Raw genomic sequence first — 16966 nt, forward strand, 5'->3', positions numbered from 1 at the left:
TTGCCAGGGTTTGGATGGCTGAAGGGAAGGATATAATCTGGGCACAGAGAATTTTTTCTGGTAGTGAAATGTGACATTTTTACTTTGGATTACAGCTATTGAATATGTAACACCAAGATTGAACCCTCATGTCACTGATGTGTTAATAGAGGTAAGTTAAATGTAACAAATGCACTACAATGGTGAGAAGCATTGAAGGTACCTGAGGCTGTTCATTTTTAGGGCAGAGGGCGTTATAGGAATATCAGTATTACTTTCAGCTAAATTTAGTGTCGGCCTAAAAGCCTTCTAAAACAAAATCTCCAATAAAGTAAAAATGTAAAACCCAGAGCAGTCATTGTCTACCATTTCTACCAAGAAAGCACAAAGTTTAATTATGTCACATAGTTAAATTTCAGAAAACCATTGATAAATTTTAAATGAAATCACACATCCAAGGATGTTTTATAATACTTCTTACATAGAATCAACTTGAGCATTGTTATTCTAAGTGAATTTTATACCACACATTGAGACTTCATTTTTAGTTTTACTTATGCTTCATATGGTTTTTATATGTGCAGCTGAAAAAATGGTAAAATGGAAACAAAGGGTTTTTTTTTTTGTTATTTTACCTCTTCCCTTCCCCCACCTTTATTTGCTGTATTTGATCTCTGTACTTTCGTATGTAAGTCTGTTTGGAGAGGTTAAGGGAGAGCACAGAAATGGCAGCACAATGGGTGAACTAATGAAGCAGTGATCCTCACCAGACACTAGGTTGAAAATGAACTATACAACTTGTGGGGGAGGGGAGCAAGAGGGACAAACTTGGAGAAAATTAGAAAATGAGGGAAGAGGTGACTATATTCCTTAACTGACTTACATAACTTAACCGCTCGGTACATCATCTTTATAATAAAAATTAATTTAAAAAATAGTAAGATAAATTATATGTCTTTTATGTGATTGGTGCTTTAATCAAAATGCTATGTTTCAATTATTTATTCTTTAGCATCAAGAGGGGTTGAATTTTTCTTGAACATTGTGTTTTTTTGGATGCTACATTACCATGAAACTGCAATGTTTTAAGTGTGAAAGCATTAGAGTTTCAAGTTTGATTTGGTATGAATATTTTTCTTTGGCAAACCCTCAGCCTCAAGACACACATGCCTATTTGTGGTTTCTGTGGCTTTGAGCCTCTTTGGGAGAGAAAGAGATTGGCTTAATATGGTGAAAATTATCTTTGTGGGGTGTTGGCAGGTACAAAGAGAAGTAGACAAGAAAAGAATTACTAAACAAAGGATTCTCTAAAGAGGTCCCAGGAGGAAAAAAAAATCATTCTTCCAACCATGTTAAACTAAATACCCATATTAGGTACAGTTCATACTTGACAAAACTGTACTTGATATTTATTTTAACTAGATTTGCCTTGGTATTAATCCAAGCTATTCAGTTTTCTATTTCTGGAATTTACAGTTAAAGTCAACTTTACATTTAAAAAATACATCTTCCCTTCAATCCATATGTTTCACTGAAACTTCAGTTTCAATGTTCCCAAATGCATAATTATCAGCCATTTCATACCATTCTACTTTCATCTTCATAAGTGGATTAACGAGGTTTTCGGAACCTTCTTTATATTTTTCATCATAGTAATTCAAGTAAAACTATTGACACCTAATTTGTTGATGGAGAGATGAAAATTGTATTCAAGGGTTCCATGATGATCTATATTCAACCTAAGGAAAAACTAAGCAAACACTAAATACTAGAAAGAATGATTATCATCATATTTTTGTGAAGAGACATAATGAGAGAGAGTCATGGGAAGATTAACAAAGCTAAAAAACAGAATCAGTGGGTTTGAAGAAAGTAGGGTGGAATAATTACTTTAAGGTATATATGGAGACTTAACAAGTCCTGTAAGGCTGGAGTTGAGGGATACCTGGGGATCACAGAGTGGGAATGTTATGTTGGGGTCACTATGGAAGTAAAGTTATATCATCCAAACTTAATGCTCATTAAGATATCTATTGAGTGCTTTCTGGGCACTATTTTAAATATACTTTTAACTCCTCTAATCATCAAAATAACTCTATCCCATATAGTTTTATTCCCATTATATAGAAGAAACTTGGCACAGAGAATTAAAGCAGTTTTCCCAAATTACATAGTCAGAAGCAAGAGAGCTAGGATTTGAACTGGCTCCAGAGGATGTTTTCTTAGCCAAAGAGTTTTACAGTCTTACTGGCTGCACTGCTGAGTGACACTAAGGATTTAATTTTGTATTTAAGTTTAGTTTATTCTAAATGCACTGAAAGAAATAATATGAGAGGCTACTGAACACCTTCAAGGAGAGAAGCAAGCAATGTAATGTATACTTCTGTGTGTATGTGCCTGCCCTGAGGCTTCAATTCAGCTGTCTCTGAACTTTTGTGCTCAAGGCTAGCACTCTATCACTTAGGTCACATCTGCACTTCTGACTTTTTCTTTGTTGTTTTTTTTAAATTATTTTTTAGTTAATTGGAAATAAGAGTCTCATGCACTTTTCTGCGCGGGCTGGTTTTGAGCCCCAAACCTCAGAACTCAGCCTCCTGAGTAGTTAGGATTACAGACATGATTACTGGTGGCGGCAATATAATTTGTCATTGAAAAATACAACTATGTTTATTGCAGCATTATTTACCATAGCTAAGATAGGAACCAACCCAGATGCCCCTCAGTAGATGAATGGATCAAGAAAATGTGGTATATATACACAATGGAATTCTATGCCTCCATCAGAAAGAATGCCATTGCCCTATTTGTTAGGAAATGGAAAGATTTGGAAAAAATTATATTAAGTGAAGTAAGCCAGGCACAAAGAAATATAGGTCCCATCGTTTCCCTCATTTGCAATAACTAGTATATGTCTGAGACAAGCAGAAAAGGTCAAATGAGTTGATGTTAGGGGAATGAACCCCAAGATAAGTATTCAAATGTTTTTTTTCTTCTTTCATGCAATTGTTTCTAACATATTTATAAGATGATTTCTGTGTTGCTTTGTATATCCCTCCCCCACGGTATAACCCCTGCTTTCACTGTATTTTAATTTGTGGAAGGGAAGGGCAAAAACAAATGATTTAACTAGGATACAGGTGGACCCACTGCAACAATGAGATGTATAAGTCGTTATGTCGAAAAACGAACTTTACAGCTTTGGTGTGGGAGCAGGAGGGGGAAGGACCGGGTAGGGGGAGGAGGAAGTATGGAAAAGGATGGGAAGGGGAAACAAAGAGGAGGCAACAATGCTTGATAAGAAATGTATTCGTTATCTTGCCCATGTAATTGTAACCCTTCTGTATGGTATTCTCACAATTAAAAAAAAAAGGAAATTAAAAAAAAGAAGAAATAAAAAAATACAGTAATGATTCATCAGTGAGTAGAGTCAAGAAGTTTAATACGGGGCTGGGAAGGTGGCTCAGTGGTAGAGCCCTTGCCTTGCATGCCTGAGGCGCTGGGTTCGATTCCTCAGCACCACATAAGCAAAAAGAAAAAAGTGGCGCTGTGGCTCAAGTGGTAGAATGCTAGCCTTGAGCTGAAGAGCTGAAGGATAGCGCCCAGGCCCAGAGTTCAGGCTCCACGACCGGACCCCCCCCCCCAAAAAAAGAAAAGTTTAATACATCAGACTTCTTTCATTAATAGGGACTTTGAGTCAAGTGGTACTAGAGATGTAGAAAACTGAATATACCTAGAAGCAATAGACACTATATTGGAAATTAACTATATACCATGAGGGGAAAAGAGAGGCAGGGGACAAAAAACTGGGAGAAAACAAAGGAGGGGGTAACACTGTTCAAAAAGTGCCTCACTTACTGCTCTGGGTACTTTTCTAAATCTACTTTCAACTCCTCTAATCATCACAACAACTCTACTCCATACAGTTTGATTCCCATTATATGGAAGAAAATTAACACAAAGGATTAAAAGTTTTCCCAAATTGCATATTCAGAAGCATCACTTATGTAATTGTAACTCCTCTGTACATCACCTTTAAATGCATATATATATATATATATATATATATATATATATATATATATATATATATGCTTGTGACACCATGTGGCAGTGATTCATGCCTGTAATCCTAGCTACTCAGGAGGCTGAGACCTGAAGATCCAGGTTCAAAGCCAGCAGGGCAAGAAAGTCTGTGAGACTCTTATCTCCAATTAACCACCAGAAAACCAGAAGTGTTGCTATGGCTCAAGAGATAGGGTACTAGCCTGGAGCTGAAGAGCTGAGGGATAGCACTATGGCCCAGAGTTCAAGCCCCACGATGGAGAAAAAAAGCAGGGGAGCCTTTTGAGGTCTGTGGATAAAGCTCAATGGTAGAATACCAGACCTTGGGTTCAGCTAGAAAACAACAAAAAGTCATTTATAAATAGTTTTAAGTGATTAGCTTTAGAAGAAAGGGATATCACAAAAGACATCTATATTACTTTTATAAACATCTTTGATTCCTAGATTATATGAATTTTATAAACATCTTTGATTTCATAGATGATATAAAAATGCACAGCATTTACCCCCAAATCAACTCTACTGACCTAGGCATATAGGCATGGGTATTAACAATTCGTGGGGAAAAGACCCGAGAAAAGAACATGTGATGGACAAACCAAAGGTCTCCAATAAGACAATGCTGCCCTACATATCTTCTGAATCCTAGATTACATAGAGATTACATACTCACTCCTTCACAAAGCAATAGAAATAAGTTTGAATGCTTTGAATGTTTACTTAGATCCCCAAGAAATGGTATATTAGTAAAAGTAGAATTGAAGATGAGAGGAAATATGGATTCAATCAATAACAAAGTACATCTAGTCTGGGCACAATGAATCCAAGAACAATCCAAAGAACTAATTCTGTAAATGAGCCAGCAACAGAACTGAAAAACCAAATACCATAATTCCCTATGCATAACCACTGTGGCAGATATCCATAGAAAAATGAACTGGACAGATGATCATGTTTTTATTTTCTCACATATTTTACAGGTAAACTATATCTCACCTAGTGTGATATGTTTATAATAATTTTGTCAACTTCTCTGAAAATTTACTGGAAATCTGATTCAGTTTTCTATTTCTATTATGACTCCTTGATTTCACTAGACTGTAAGTTTCATATTGACAATGATATTTGTGTGTTTCTTTACTTCTGTATCTACAGCATTTAGGAGAGAAGTCACCTTCACCAATGTATCAATAAATATTAGTTGAAAAATATGAATTTTCTTCCTTTTTTTCTGGAGCATGTTTAAGCAAAATAATATTTTAGTGATAGCATATGTATGTAAATAGAAAGCCCCCCAAAACAAAATATGATCAAATGCATGTTTTTCCTTGCCCTTCCAAATGATAGTTGTAAAAGGCAAATATTTTAAGGCTGAATGTGTGGAGTTCAGTGGTAGAGTGCTTCATGCATACATCAAATATTGGGTTCAGTTCCTAGCATCAACAAGAAGGGATGGGAAAAGAAGGGATGGTGGAGAGGGGAGAAGAAGGAAGGAAGGGAGAGGAGGGGAGAAGAAGGAAAGAGAACAGAGGAAGAAGAAGAGGAAGAGGATAGAGGAAAGAAAGAAAGATAGAAAGAATGAAAGAAAGAAAGAAAGAAAGAAAGAAAGAAAGAAAGAAAGAAAGAAAGAAAGAAAGAGAAAGAAAGAAAGAAAGAAAGAAAGAAAGAAAGAAAGGAAGGAAGGAAGGAAGGAAGGAAGGAAGGAAGGAAGGAAGGAAGAAAGAAAGAAAGAAAGAAAGAAAGAAAGGAAGAAAAGAAGGAAGAAAGAAAGAAAGAAAGGAAGGAAGGAAGGAAGGAAGGAAGGAAGAAAGAAAGAAAGGAAGAGAAAGAAAGAGAGAGAAAGAAAAAGAGAGAAAGAAAGAGGGAGAGAGAGAGGAGGAGGAGGAAGAAGAGGAGGAAAAAAGTGCTTCTGCTAGAATAAATATGAGACTTATAAAAATAGAAAAAAAATAACAATAACAGCAGTAAGGAGGCATTAGAATACCTGCAAAGGTAGATAGGATTTGAGGTTGTAAGTTGCATTACTCAATGTAATGTATTCAAAAGTATATTAAAGCCAGCCCCAAACTCTTCATAATTCTCCATCCACATTTTTTTAAATTTTGCATCTATACAATGACTACAATTTTATTGGTAGTTCAATGCTTTTGTAAGCCTGAAAAAGGTGGTTAGGCAATTGTAAAGGAGGACAAGATACCCAAACTGAATGGCTAGATCACAGAAAAGAAAGAAAAGAAAAGGAATTTTAAAAAGCAGCACTAACAAAAACTAACATATCATTCTTGACAGCTTTTCCTAGAAGTCCTTCTTAATTTCTAAGTTCCATGGGGTGAGGGGCCAAGAAGCCAAGCTATAGCAGCAGAGCTAAGCAAACTATAGTAACAACATGGTGTTATGAAAACAAAAGCTAGACCTCAGGAGCGAAGCCAAGACTTCTGAGGATCTCCCAAATAGAAGGCAGACAGGACCACCCTTCACACATGCTGACTGCAACTTTTCATTGACTGTAACCTGTGCCCCCCCAACAGAGTGCTAGACCAACTAAATCATCTCAGCAATAGAACAGAGGAAATAATTTTACTCACAATAGTTATTAAATCAGAAAAGCCATGGTGTCTCATGTCTGAAATATTAGCAACTCAGGACATTGAGATATAGTAGACCTTCCAACAACCTAGTCAAAAAAGTCCAAAACCACCAGCCAAAAAAAATGGACTGGAGACATGGCTTAAAGGATAGAATACCAGCAAAGTGAGTATAAGGACCTGAATTCAAACCCTGCTACAATCACACACACACACACACACACACACACACACACACACACACACACACACACACACACACACACACACACACACACACACACACACACACACACACAGAGTTTCATTTCAAGAGGACTATTTGACCAAAAACCGTAGGGTACAAACAACTAAAAGTAAGGGAAACAATTGCAGGTTTAAGTTACTAGAAGAGAGACAAGATTTTCAAGTTTAACATAAAAATTTTAGAAAAACTAATCCATTCAAAGAATATATGAAATAACTAAAAAGAAAGTTAGCTCCCCTATGACCCAGCAATCCCACTTTTGGGCATTTACCCAAATAATCACAAACAAGACCATATTAAAGCTACCAGCACAACTATGTTTATTGCAGCATTATTTACCATAGCTAAGATAGGGAATCAATCCAGATGAATGGATTGGTAGATGAATGGATCAAGAAAATGTGGTATATATACACAATGGAATTCTATGCCTCCATCAGAAAGAATGCCATTACCCCATTTGTTAGGAAATGGAAAGACTTGAAAAAAATTATATTAAGTGAATTAAGCCAGGCACAAAGAAACATAGGCCCCATGGTTTTCCTTATTTGCAATAACTAGTATATGTCTGAGACAAGCAGAAACAGTCAGATAAGTTGATATTAGGCGAAATGAACCCCAAGATGAGGACTCAAATGGTTTTTCTTTCTTGCTATTGTATTTTCACAATAAAAAAAGAAAGTTAACCTAGAAGTTTGAGACAATAAAAACCAGACAAATAAAAGGATGGCAAGAAGTTGGGTTACAAAGTGGGTGCAAACTGGGAACAAATTAACAGCCAGGAAGGAGAGAGAACTTTATTATACAGGAGGGCAATTAGATGTAATAATATTGTATTATGTAGTTCAAAAAGGCTTGTATATATATTTTCTCTTAGGTAAGTTGAAGAATGGAATAATAAAGTGTTCTGACAATGAGGAAACGATTTTCAGTGGTAGGATTTATCTTTCCTTTTTAGAAGTTAAATATACAATATGCTATAGGGAGAAGGTGATCAAGACATAATGTTTTCAGTCATGTTCATTCATTTTGTTTGGGCTTTTGTAGGAGGGGGGTTGTAGATAAATGGAATGACCAGTGCTCCTGAACTATTCTTAGTTGATACATCAACCAGTAGTTCATGACAACTCTGATCAAACGTTGCAGCTCTTCATCCCTCAAAAACTAGCAAGGGAATGGCAAGAACACTAGGGATTTCAGAAACATGGAACTTCTGTTTCCTTGTGCTCACAATGTCAAGCCAACTTAACATCCAGAAAGGAGAGTTCCTGCCATAACCTTTGAAGACTCAAGGAGATAGCTCCTGTTTCTACCAGAATGATTCCTTGAGACCATTCAGACTAGAGAAACAATGAGGATTTCTAGGGTTAATTTCTAGTATGAAAATGAAGCTAGCGATAATGTTATTATCAAGATAGAAATTCTGTGCCACCCACAATTATTTGAACAAATAGATCTGTAAGAATTGATTCTAAGAGAAAACTATAGTGTGATACCCTCTTCTATCAGAACGTTAAAATATTGTTATTGTTTTTCAATGAAAATTTTAGACTAGGGAACATCCTGAACATAATATGTATAGATATGTGTGTATAACTTTCTGAACACTGTATGTATAGGTATGTATATATGTGTGGGATATGCACAAACATACACTTACATACACACCATGTTTCAGTTTTGTTTTGTAGTAAGACCTGGTAAGTATGGAAATCCCTCTGATCAGAGATTTTCTTGGCAAATGTCATCACTCTAACCTGGTTTTTGACAGTGTTTAGCCAGGAATGCACTAGTATAAATTGAATCAAAAGCCTTCAACTCCTTTTTTTAGCCTGTTTTGATGTTTGCATGTTTGCATTATAAGCAGAGTAAATGAATATTGATCATGTTTCTGCTTAAATGTATGATGCATGAAGCAAACTGTAGTTTTTATTTTGCTTTCTGAGAAAGTAAACTAGCACTATACAGAAACTAAATTTGTTTTTTGTAATACTGTGCAATGTTGTTCTTAAGGAATATAATGAAAACATTCACATATAACATAAGGAACAATTTTGCTGTCTATGCCTGATTATAATTTGCTCTGAGGTCAGTTGAGGAATGGAATGATAAAGTGTACTTTCAATGGGGAAATCATTTGCAGTGGTAAGATTTATCTTTCTTTTATAGAAGTTAAATATTTATAATTTCATGGAATTGTTTCAAGAAAAGATAGTGTCTTTAAAAGTGAGCAGAGCAGTTTTAAAGTAGATTTATTTGTAAACATTTTTAAAAAGTTCACCCAAAATATACTGTACATGTTTTATATGGTTAAAGAGAGTCATCTATTATCTTATATCCTTAAAAGTCACCTTTGTGTTAAAATAAAGAAAAAAATATATTCAAGGCAAGCAAAACAAAACCTGAAAAAATGTTTTATATAGATTTCTTCTACAGTTTCCTGCAAAGGAAGCACAAAGAGTGATGAAGGAATAGGAAATGTAAGTAAGGGGAAATAACATACCATGAGCTCATATTGCTTATATAGAATAATAAGAATCTAGATGTTAAAAACAAAAAGCACAGGAGCTGGGAAGGTGGCTCAGTGATAGAGCGCTTTCCTTGCATGCATGAGGCTCAGCACCACATTAAAAAAAAGCAGGACATGGTGCTGTGGCTCAGGTGGTAGAGTGCTAGCCTTGACATGAGATGCTGAGGGACAGTGCCCACGCCCAGAGTTCAGGCCCCATGACCCCAACATAAAAAAAATTAAAAGAAAAAAAAACACAAAGAAAGAGCAAAAGAAAAGGAGAATCGGATAGTTTAAGAATATTTTATTGTCTTGGAAATCAAATACCAATGTACCTCACACTGTTATGTATGCTATTTCCATCAGGTATACATCAAAAAAGAAAGAAGTAGATAGGTTGTATAAAGATTTTTTTAAATAAGAGAAATAAGATAATAAACAAAAAAATCACTTGAGAACTCAAAATATCAAACAAAATGTGGAAAACAACCAAACTAAAAAGAAAAAAAGCATAGATATAAAAAACAAAATTGTAGTGAATAAATGTATTATAAATAAGTATGTTAAAAGTCCAGTAAAAGACAGATGATCATATTTTACTAATAAATCAACAACTATATATGCTGCCTATAAGAAATACAAATTTAAAGGTGGCTCTCCACTGGTAAAATAATTTAGTACAGGATGGGGAAGACATGCATGCTTTTGTATGACATCTGTATAGAGCGATGATTTTATATGACCTATAAATGATGTTATAATTATCCAAACATCTCTTGACAGAAACAAATTGTCCTTGAATTCTAAGGCTACAGACACTTCAAACTTCAGTAGTAGCTGAATTGTTGTGATCTGTAAGCAACTAATGCAAATTGATATCTGTTGAGGCAAAAATAAATTTTCCCAATTTAATTAACTTAACTGAGATACCATTATCTGCATTTTATAATTTTGATCCCTTCTGAGTCCTACTGATAGAAGTTGATGATAACAGTCAGGAAATTGAGGGCTTACAACCCTTGCAGGCAATAGGTGTGAAGCTAATAAACCAAAATTCAAAAGCAATAAAGGGGTGGGGGGGAGGTAAGAGGCTAAAATGGAACATGTGATCAGAAAGACATGCTGATCAAGGACAGAAGGACAAGAAAGTGAGAACCTAGAATACAGTCTTTGTGTCACAACCCTATATAGAAAGATATGGAGACCCACCAATCTGAGGACAGTTTTCCAGAGCCAAGAAACTTGCCCAAATAAAATACATAAACCCCTGGGCAAGGTCATTGCTGTGGCTCAGGCTCATGAACTGAGCTCACACAAACTTTATATATCACAAAAATTGTCTTAAATGATTTCCTTAAAAGTTAGTATTGAGTATTTTGATTAACTAGCTATTGTTTTTAATTGGTGTCTGAGAGATAAAGTAGCAGGACCCAAGACATAAGCCTTGCTCCCAGCTTGTATTGATTGGTACACTATAATCCTCTGATTAGATGCCCACCTTGTTGCTCTTGATCAGGTATTCTGTAAATCTTTGCTTTGTCTTCTCTCTTGCCTTACTAAATTCTTTTACTAATCTGTGGCCTCTAAATATCTATGACAAAATGGTGGTTCATACACAAAGACTTCACAAAATTCCTGCCTTTTCAGCCTGGAATCACAGACATGGAGACACCACAGGTCTTGACCAGGGTAATTCCCTGGTGAGACCCAAGGATCTCTTCATTTGGGAGTCTGGAATTTATTCTTCTGAAGGGTTAAGGACCTGAGACTTATACAGACTCTTCTGTAGAATGATAGACTTCCCTTGAAATTGCTATGTCTCTGGCCAGGGAAAACTCCCTGGTGAAACTAATAAATACAAACAAAATTGGGTTTTAACCTCCTGCAGTCCACAGGGGTGAAGGGCCTCTCTGTCCTCTACATTGGTACTTCTGACTCCTGTGGGGTCTCTGCCTATTTCCTCACACTTCTATTTTCAAATCCTTGACTCCTTGTGTGGCATCATCTCTGCCCTGATGAAGGATTCCCTTTTCCCTTCCTCGATCCAATCACACCTGCATATGTTGATTTCACAGGTTGCGGGTCTCTCAGACCTGGTAATGACACTTGGAGTGGTCTCCTTCTTGAGACCATCTGGACATGTCCCTCTGACTAAGGGAAATATCCTATTGGGATAGGACCCTGATTCTATCCACTGAAGGTATTTAGGGCCCTTTTCTTAGCATGGGATGTTCTGAGGAGGAAAGGGCATCAGACATACCCCCTACCAACACGAGAGAAGCTGTTTCCATCCTCTCAGACTCATGCCTGGGCTGCATTCTTGGACACTTGGCTAAATTGATCTTCAAACACTTCTTTTTCTTTCTTTGCTACATGACATACCTGGTTTAAAAACTGCCAGATCGAGAAATCTGACCTTAAAACAACATTCAAGCATAGCATCATTTTGCAATTTTTGCTCTCAGTTCTCTAAATTCTTGATGCCCAGGTCTGACATCTCTCTGTCAGGATCAGGAGCTCCAGGAGTGATGTAGAACATGTCTGGAACTCAGCCCTGAAACTAAAGGCTCACATGATAGTGCTGATGACCCTCAGCTCTCCTCTACCATTACCTGAAAGCCAATCCAGTAACTACCTTCTTAGGTTCTCCCAGTTTCTCAAAGCATCCTCCCTCTGAGAATCTGCTTCCTTTGTCCAGTTCTTCTGGAGTGTTATGTTGGTTTAGGTACTTCTCTTCCTTTGAACCAATAATCTCCTTCACATATGGAATTGGGATAGACATTTAATGTCTATCTTTAAAACTCTACAAAAGACTGATGGATCCTTTCCTCTCTTTTATTTTTCCCAGAAAATTAAGCACTTCTTCTTTTCTTTTTTCCTATTCTGTCTTTACTACTCTCACCTCCCGGATAGATTTCACTTAACTCTTCTACCTTCTACCCCAAGGACCTTTTGGATCCCTTTTTTTTCTTCTCTTTTGTTCTTCTTTTCTTTCATTTTTTCTCGTGTGTGTGTGTGTGTGTGTGAGTGTGTGTGTGTGTGTTTGTGTGTGCATGTGTGTGTGTTGTAGTTAACATCCAAGCCAATTCACAAGTTTCCTTGTCTCTGATTTGTATCCCATTTGTCACTCCTCAGGTTCACAAAAATGAAGACAAGGGCTGGGAATGTGACTTAGTGGTAGAGTACTTGCCTAGCATGCATAAAGCCCTGGGTTTGATTCCTCAGCACCAAATAAACAGATAAAGTCAGAAGTGGCACTGTGTCTCAAGTAGCAGAATGCTTGCCTTGAGCAAAAGAAGCTCAGGGACAGAGCCCAGGCACTGAGTTCAAACCCCAGAACTGTCAAAAAAAAAAAAAAAAGGACAATTGTTCCCAAATTATGGTACAGCCCTCTGGCTATTCCCACAAAAAGAATTTCCCATTTGCGTGTAAATGCAGAATTGGTGGGAAAGTATTACTTTCATCTGTTTGGGGTCACTGCCCTCCATCTTCCAGCAGCTAGACTTCACAGAAGTGAACTCTGCTGAGATGGTGCTAACATAATAGGCAGAAGGCCCATGCCATATTGCCACCTCCTGTGAGGAACTGTGATTAGTCTGTGGCTAAAAAAATGGAATGCTGTTGGATTAATGTAATTATGAGTGTTATTTTATGCATTACTGTTTCAAACACTTGACAAAAATTGTATTTTCATCTGGAATTCTAGAAATGCATTAATTCTTTGAACCTTCTTAACAGAAAGACTTCAGATAGGCTCAAGACTTCCCAAAAGGAACCTGGGCCATACTTAGGGAAAACTGTTGATAAAACTGGGTTTTTAGACACTAGAGCAAAAGTCCAAGAGTCCCACCTTGGGTCTGGCCACTTACCCTCATATGCCAAATAAGGAGACTATTGGGAGGCAGAGAATGGAGATTTATTGTCTGGCAGCCATAGGAAGACAATATTTGAGTATATTTTCAATCATCTTCAGGGGTATAGACATTGGTTTCAGGTTAAATACTAAGAACTGGTAGCAGACAGTGAGAAAGGTACACATATTTCAACAGTCCCAAATCCCTGAAGTCCAGTAGACCATTATCTAAATCTCTGTCTGGGGAGGAGTTTCAGAGAACTGTTATCATATTACCATCAGAATGGGGAACAGGAACAACTGGCCTTGTAGATCTCTCGAGTTTTCAGCTGCTTTCATTAAGATAAGAACCAAGCATCACCAGCAATATTATTATCAGTGAATTTTCACTTTCCTGCAGCCCAAGGTGACTGCAAGGTAACTGTGACAAAGAATAGCTCAGATCAGAGGACATAGATACAAAGTTAAGGAACTTGTAGCTAATGATAAGACCCAACAAAATCATGGTTTACATTGTCCTTTACATTGTATTAAGGTTAACCAAGTTGGATAAGTTCAAATTACCATTTGTAAATTATTCCATCAAGTTTCTCAACTTAGAGAAGGAGTTATTTAAGAACAACCTTGTGGGAAATAATGCCATTTTCACGATGTTGATCCTTGTCATGGCTGCCTTGACTTTGCTTCATTCTAGGACCTTTAGTATATTCTTCTTCCTTTTTTGCTATTAAATTGCCTTATTAACTTTCTGATCAAATTTGTTTCTTCTCCCCTCCAGGCAATAAGGTTACAGATCATGCTACAACATAGCTTCCAAAAATTACTTTTGACTTCCCAACATCTCTCAACCTCCTGAATTTGCTTACTTACAATTTTATTCTGATATTTGATCAGATCCCATTATGTCTCTTAGAATACTCCATAACAGACACATCATTAAGGAGTAGCTCACTGACCCGATCCAGCTCATGCAGTTACAAGAATATGAAACATTGGCCTCATTTAAACTAGGATTGGTTTTGTTTTGCCATGGGGGGTAGGAGAAGGGGAATGTGGAAGATGCTCCCTTGTAAGGAAAAAGAATGGTCAGAAAAGCATTAAGGTCAAATTGAACGTGAAGGTAAGCCATGTATGCAAAAATGAGCCAAATAAGAAATGGAAGTGAGTCAAATGCAGGAAACAGGCCAAATAGAATGCACAAATGAATCAAGTACATGAAAACAGGCCAGATGGAATGGGGACATAAAAACTGAGCTTTCAAGATGTTCCTGTGTGTGTGAAATTTGAATTATGATCCAGGAAGGAGACAACCAATCAATACAGCCCATTTAAGGGAAAAAGCCAATCCAAAGTAGCCTAACTCCAACTATAAACACTATTACCATAGCCCTTTGCCTATCTGCTTGCTGTATCTACCATGTACTAAGGTCATAACAAGGCTTCAGTTTCTCTTACTCTATTGCCTTGGTAAATTCATTTACCAGCTCCAAAATCCATGAAATAACTCAAAAGTTAAAACATAACCAGGAAGTAAAATTTGCAAAATCAGGAAATCAATCAGCTCTCCCAATAGTTCCTTTTTAGTACAATGAGTTATAAAAAAGATGGTACAAATGAAGGCCGTCTTGTACTTGCTTTCTCCTTTGACTTGTTAAGAAGCTACAAAGTCTGTGGACTGGTAGAGAGATATAAAACAAAAGGGTATGTTGGGCGAATGGAAAACTGAAAATTCATACCTATTTTTTTTCTGTGTTTGGGATAAGCCTAGATCACTTATCTCTGTGTTTTACAATAAGAAGACTGGAACATTGACCACATTTTAAGTACTTCTTGTCTATAATGATTAGACTGCGATATATTCCCCATCTTAGAAAGCATAAAGATCCTGGGGAAACAATCACATTTTCAGTCTTTATGTTCATTTCTTCTGTGAGACACAATAGGTATTTCATTCTCCTTTTCCTATTTCTCACTACTTCCTTCTGTCTTACTAAATAAGGTCTGGCTAACTTTCCACTTCATGAGACTCTTAACTTTTGTCATATATCTCAAACTGCTTTTTCATTGTGGATCTCAAGAAAGCACAGGGACAGCCCCCACTCTGCTTCCTCCCCACACTCCCCCCTCTTCTCCCACCAATCCCTTCCTTTTTCTATTCATAATGTAAAATCTTTTTGTTCTTTAGCTCCTTACAAAGTGAAACAGACAAATTTCTCTGAAATACTAAAAGAGCCACCAGTGGACTGTGATATCCATGGAAGAGAGTATAAGTTACAGATGCTCAAGTATGCTCAAATCACAGGCTGACCTGTGAAAGAATAGAGAAAATTGAAGAAATGAGATTCCCATTTTAATTTATTTTTGCTTGATATCATGTGAAGAAAAGACTGCTCCCTGAAATAACAGTTTGAAACTTAGCTATTCAGATACACAGGACTCCACAAAAATTGACCAGAAATAATGTCTCTGCTTGTATGTTTGTGACAGGAAAATTATAGTAAGGCATTAATGACTCTCAATGTCATGTTAGTTGGTAGAATGATATCCAACAATAGAGAATTCATACCCATTTGTGGGCTTATATCATTGCATTTATATTTCATAAAGATAGATACATAGGTGCTTACATATCATTGATTCTATGCTAATATGCTTAGAGAGTTTCTCTCCAGGGAAGTAGTATTACTGATTTATTTTCTGATAATTCATGATATACCAAAATATGTTCAAGAGTTGATATAGCAATATACTTTGTTTGGGGATGATGATTATATATGTATGTTCCTTTGTGTGTGGGGTTGGGGTGTGTAGCTGGTCTTAGGGCTTGAACTCAGGACCTGGGGGTACTGTCCCTTAGCTTTTTTGTTCAAGGCTAGCACCCTACCACTTGAGCCACACCTCTACTTCTAGTTTGGGGTAGTTAATTGTAGATAAGACTCCCACAGTCTTTCCTATGTCCAGGCTGTGATCCTTGGATCTCAACCTCCTTATTAGCTAGGATTACAGGCTTGAGCTACTGGTGGCTGGAGATTTTATTTTTTTTAATTTAAGCTAATTAATTAATTAATTAATTTGTGTGTGTGTGTGTGTGTGTGTGTGTGTGTGTGTGTGTGTGTGTGTGTGTGTGTGTGTGTGTGTGTTGATCCTGGGGCTTGAACTAAGGGCCTTGGCACTGTCCTGAGTCCTCAAGTCTAGGATTCTGTCATATAAGCCATAGCTCCACTTCCCCCTGTTTTGACTTAAGAGTATCATTGACTTTCATACCTGGACTGGCTTCAAACCATGATGCTCATATCTAAGCCTCCTGAGTAACTAGAATTATAAGCATGACCTACCAGCTTCTGGACAAATTTATATTTTTATGCTTAAAATTATGTTTAAAAATTAATTCTGTCTTTTACTTTTGATCTTCTTATTGAACTATTTCTGGTACGCATACACAGGAAAGTAAATTCTCTCCTAAAAGATTGCCAATGGGATATATATGTTTTTCCAGTGTTTCTTAAGCATAAACTTGGGGAAAAAAAAGAAAGTTGAAAGTTAATTTAATAGAAACAATGCTAACTGTAATTGCTAAGATTTTCATAACATTAACTTATTAAGTGCCAGATGCTATTATAAGAACTTTCAAATACTATTTAATCCTCATCACTCCAGTATGAGTTAAGTGCCTTGCCCAAGGCACACAGCTGTTCTTAAGGAGGTGATTATTAGAATCAGGACATTATTGT

Source organism: Dipodomys merriami, unplaced genomic scaffold (genome assembly GCF_024711535.1).
Source record: "Dipodomys merriami isolate MVZ:Mamm:240054 unplaced genomic scaffold, mDipMer1.0.p SCAF_5, whole genome shotgun sequence".
Classification (NCBI taxonomy): domain Eukaryota; kingdom Metazoa; phylum Chordata; class Mammalia; order Rodentia; family Heteromyidae; genus Dipodomys; species Dipodomys merriami.